We start from the raw sequence: 5,752 nt of genomic DNA, 5'->3' as shown, positions 1-5,752 counted from the left end.
CTGACTTACTCAAGGCACTAATAAGTGCCTAAGCCAAGACTTGAACTCAGGTCTTTTGATTCCAAATTCAGTACTCTTTTCATCCTATCATATGCAACTAGCTACTTTAAAATTTACCTTTTTTATTTATGTACAATCATGACATGCTTGATAACACCAGTCCTACTTCATTATGCTGAAATTGGCTACAACTATGTCCATTTTAAAAATAATTACTATTGGTATTTATACTAGTTTGGGGTAGGAATATTATTATTTTATTAATATTATATCAGTAAGGAATTGACAACGTGTCTGCCTAACTTCTCATGGTCTCAGGCCGCATGGTAGAGAAAGCTGGGAGAGAGCTTCAGCATGCCAGTTAGAGCAAGCAGGAGAAAACCCCCATAATACCCAGAAGACCTAGTGGAGATCCATGCTGTCCTAAAAGAGAGCCAGAGAGAGAACCCCTAAAACCCAAACCTTCATGGACTCTTCCAAGGATATTTATCCTCTTTTTATCAAAGCTAATTGGTTAGCATCTTTCATTGATTGACATGATTTGAAGGTGGTCTACATTAAAATGAACTCTAGAGATGACATCATGGAAAAGAATGCAAAAGACCCTCACTGAAGTTGCTCAAGACAAAGTCCATTATCTGGGTGTGGTTTAATCCCATCAGTCCTTCATTGATCTAGACAAAGAATCTATCTCCATTTCTTTTGTTCCCATGGGTTTGTCCCAGATGAGATATGATAAAGTTTCTCAAAGAGAACTGGACTTTCTGGAAGGGGGGATAGGGAAAAAGGACTGAGAAACTGATCTCTGTGTCCCCTAAGAAATCCATTATTAATAATTATTTTCTCCCATATGGGAACATTTCTAAATGCATTTGTGATTTCATTGATTCAACAGCTCCCTCCAACAATGCAGATGGCAACAGACTCATGCTTGCCAATCCTTTGAAACCCTTGTCAATGTCCTCCCAAAAGTTCATCACAAGTGATCATCCATCCATTGGTTTATACCTCACTCTTGCCACCTGACCAATCCATTTTCTTTACTTCTGTTCTTCTTTGGAGTTCCTCATTGGTTATATGTCCATTGGTCTCTGTGGGATGCTCATCTTTAGTTCTTTAGAGATAGTGGTGTTCCAGTTCTCATGATATAACAACAACAACAAAATTTTTGTGTTAAAAATATGGGCTTTTGGGGCAGCTAGGTGGTGCAGTGGATAAAGCACCAGCCTTGGATTCAGGAGGACCTGAGTTCAAATCCGGCCTCAGACACTTGCCGCTTACTAGCTGTGTGACCTTGGGCAAGTCACTTAACCCCACTTGCCTCACTTAAAAAAAAAGTATCAAAACTGGGCAGATGGAAGCTAATGACTCAATGAGACAACAATGTGATAAAATAATGGAATTTGGCAGGGGTCCCACCTGATTGATTTACTAGAGTTTGAATTGGGTGTGAATGAGAAACTACTAAGTACCCACTTAAGATGACTAGATTTTTAGCCACACCTGGCCAGCCCTGTTAAACCTAGTTTAAACTTGGCCAACCTTGAGAAGGAGTGTCCTCAGAGGCTGTGGACTGTGTCATCAACAGGGGACCAGTCTCAGCCACACAACTTGAAGGACTTCCCCTTTGGGGGAGGGAGAAAAAGGTAGAAAAAGGGACCCTCAGCAGGAAGTTTGGGCTCTTGCCTTGGAGAAGCTTTTAGAGCAGACTGGAGACAGCTGCACAGCTGATTCCCATAGAAATTACACACCCCTGGTGGTGAGTTAATAGAAAAAGGCCAGGTCTTTGAATTAGCTGAGCTGGAAGCAAGTTTGGGGACTGTGTCAGCCTTTATTAATTTCACCTTTGCTGTGTATTTTATTCCCATTAATTAAACCTGATTTGTTTGTGGAAAAGAGGCTGTTAATCTCCTTTCTTATTGGCCTGGGAGAAATAACTAAAAAGGCAGTTTGGAAGGGAGAAAACTTTGGACCCAGAGGTCCCTCATTATTTTCTGAACCCCAATATTATGGCGAGCCACCCAATTAACTCTCCTCATATCATGATCAAAAAAAGAGTCTGGACAGCATATTTCATGATATTATCAAGGAGAACTGCCCCAGTGTCTTAGAACCAGAGGAAAAAATAGTCATGTATCTCCTAAAAGAGACCCCAAAAGGAAAACTCCAAGGAATATCATAACCAAATTCCAAAATTATCAAGGAGAAAATGCTGCAAGCAGCCAGAAAGAAACAATTTAAATATCAAGGAACAACAATCAGGATCACACAGGATCTGGCAGTTTAGACATTAAAGGATCAGAGGGCTTGGAAGCTGATATTCCAGAGGGCAAAGGAACTGAGATCACAACCAAGAATGTGCTACCCAGCAAAATTATGCATAATCTTTCAGGGGGAAAGATGGGCATTCAATAAAATAAAGGACTTAAAAGCTATCCTAATGAAAAGTCCAGAACTGAACAGAAAATTCAGTATACAGATTCAAGAGAAACGTGAAAAGGTAAAATGGGGAGGTGGGGGGTGGGGTGGAGGTGCAAAACATGTTATTCAATAAGGTTAAAATGTTTACATCCCTAGATGGGAAGAAGATCCTTGTAACTCTTGAGAACTGTAACTTTATTAAGGCAGATAGGAGTAGTACACATAGACAAAAGGTGTGAGTATAAGTTCCTTCTGATGTGATGATATTTAAAAAAAAAAAACCTTAAGGAGTGACAAAAAGGATTATACAGGGAGAAGAGGAAAGGAAAGGCAGAATGGGGTAATTACATAACTTGAAGAGGAACAAAAGACCTATTATAATAGAGGGAAAGAAGGGAGGGATGAGAATTGTTTCAATTTTATTCTCATCTGATTTGGTTCTAAGAGGGAATAACATACACACTCAGTTGGTTATAGAATTTTATCTTACCCTATAGGGAAGTAAAAGGAGAAAGAAAAGGTTGGAGTGCTGATAGAAGGGAGGGCAAAACTAGGAGATGAAAGGGGGAAAGGCAAAAGGGAGATGGGGCTGATAGAAGGCAGGGTAGACTGAGGGAGGTCGAGGTTAGAAGCAAAACACTAGTGAGAAGGGACAGGGAGAAAGGAAAGAGAAAAGTATAAAGGGGAAAAATAAGATGCAGGGAAATACACACTTAGTAATCATAACTGTGAATGCGAATGGGATGAACTCTCCCATAAAATGAAAGTGGATAGCAGAGTAGATTAAAAACCAGAATCCTACAATATGTTGTTTACAAGAAACACATTTGAAGCAGAGAGATATATACACAGAGTAAAAGTAAAATGCTGGAGCAGAATATATTATACTTCAACTGAATTAAAAAAAAAAAGCAGGGGTAGAAATTCTTATCTCAGACAAAGCAAAAGCAAAAATAGACCTAATTAAAAGAGATAAGCAAGGAAACTACATCTTGCTAAAAGGGACAATGAAGTTATATCAATACTAAACATATATGTACCAAGTGGTACAGTATCCAAGTTCTTAGAGAAGAAGAAATAGCAAAATAAGCTGAAGAAAATAGCAAAGCACTCCAGTATCTCTGCCAAGAAAACCCTAAATGAGGTCATGAAGAGTCAGATATAATTGAAACAACTGAACAACAACAAATGTACATTTATCAGAACATGTGTAAGATGAGAAGCAGTGTGGTACAACAGATAGAGTGTTGGACTTGGAGTCAGAAAGACCTGGGTTCAAATCCTGATTCAAATTCTTATTGTTAGGTAATCCTGGGCAAGTTATTTAACCTCTCCCAGCATCAGTTTCCTAATCTCCAAAATGGAAATGATGATAATAACATCTAACTCATAGCACTGTTGTAAGAATTGATCTTAAATTGCTAGATAAAGTTGAGCTCTGGTTATTATGCTCATCTCATACATGAGAATGAGCAAACTCTCAACCAATCTACACAATGTCATGTTTATTCCAGCAAACTGATTCTGTCAGGATTGATAGACTAGCTCACAATGTAGGATCCAGGGATTTAGAACCAGAAGGAGTTTTAGAGACTTTCTAGTCCAGCACTTTCATTTTATAAGTGAGAAAGTTAAAGTCTAGGACGGGTAATTTAACTTACTCAAGGACGTAGTTAGGAAACAACAGACCTGGGATCTGAACCCACGTCAAGTGTGCTTTCCACTATTACTAAGTGGCCTTACCTGGTCCTGACTTAGTCACCATACTTAGAGTATTCATTTTCCATATCCAAGTTATTTCACAGTAGAACCAGATCTGCATCTCTAGATTTTAAAGTTGCAAGCAACATATTTTAGAAAAAGTAGGTCACTTACTCTCCCCTAAGCTGTTATTCAAATGAACAAACCATATTTGTAGTGGATAGGACAGCCTGAGGATAGCTTTTCTTCTCACTACTCGGAAAAGAAATCAAGTTGGCCTAATTTTCACTTCAGAGTTCTAAAGTGGTCATCTTATCATATCTTCGTTCCTCCTAAGAGATTCAAATCAGTTCTAAGCACCAGCTATTTCTCAGAGAGAGGAAATTGGCAAATTTCCTTAATGTCACATTCTAGATGAGAGAAAAAGAGGATTGATCATTCACCTGAAGTCATAATGTAAACCAATCATAGAGAAAGGCAGTGGGTTAAATCATGGATGATAGACTGGCACTTTGCTATCGACTTACTTGTTGCTCCCATTTACTTAATCTCTCAGTGCTCCTATTTTCCTGCCTGTAAAGTAGAAATAATAGTAAACCACTTCCCAGAACTGTCAGTGAGAAGCCAAGAGAAACTACTATGAATATGATAAGTTCTTTATAATCCTAATATGACCCATTCCCTATTTCTGTTGAGGATACCACTCTTCTAGTTACCCTGGTTTATACTTATGAGTCATCCTCACCTCTTCGATCTTCTTTACTATCTACATCTAATCAGATACTAAGTCCCGTTACTTCTGCCTCTTCTACATCTCTTGTATCTATTCCCTTCTCTCTATTTACACCACAATCATTCTAGTTCAGGTCCTCTCTCCTAGACTATTGCAACAGTCTTTTTTTTTGGGGGGGGGGAGGCGGGGAGCAAGGCAATTGGGGTTAAGTGACTTGCCCAGGGTCACACAGCTAGTAAGTGTTAAGTGTCTGAGGCCGAATTTGAACTCAGGTCCTCCTGACTCCAGGGCGAGTGCTCTATCCACTGTGCCACCTAGTTGCCCCACAACAGTCTCTTAATGTATCTCCCTGTATTTAGTTTCTGCCCATTGTAATCCATTCTCCATTTAGCTGCCCAATTGATATTCCTAAAATACGGGCTTGACCTTATGACTCCTATGTTCAAGAAGCTTCAGTAGATCTTCCTTTAGGAAAAAATAAAAACTCCTCTTAAAGCTCTTCCCAATTTGGTTTCAACCTATCTTTCTAAACTAATTAAACTTTTTTTTCCCCTTCACACACTCTCTGACTGAACAAAAACTGGCCCTCTTGATGGCCTCCTATAGACAACATTCTATTTCCCAACTCTGTATCTTTACACAGGCCTGGCACACTACTCCTCATCTCTACAACCCTTCAAAGCTTAGTTTAAGTGTTATTTCCTTTGAGTTTCCTAATTCTCCCAATCATTACTGCCCCCTAAATTTCTGTGTATTTAGTTTCTTACATACTTCTTTACTTATCAGTGAACATCTTGTATCTTCCAATAGACTGTTAGCAGGGACTGGCCTCAGTTTTATACTACTAGCAGGTAGTACAATGCCCTACAGATAGTAGATGCTTAATCTGCATTGGTC

Source organism: Dromiciops gliroides, chromosome 6 (assembly GCF_019393635.1).
Source record: "Dromiciops gliroides isolate mDroGli1 chromosome 6, mDroGli1.pri, whole genome shotgun sequence".
Lineage (NCBI taxonomy): Eukaryota > Metazoa > Chordata > Mammalia > Microbiotheria > Microbiotheriidae > Dromiciops > Dromiciops gliroides.
This window is presented reverse-complemented; position numbering follows the sequence as displayed.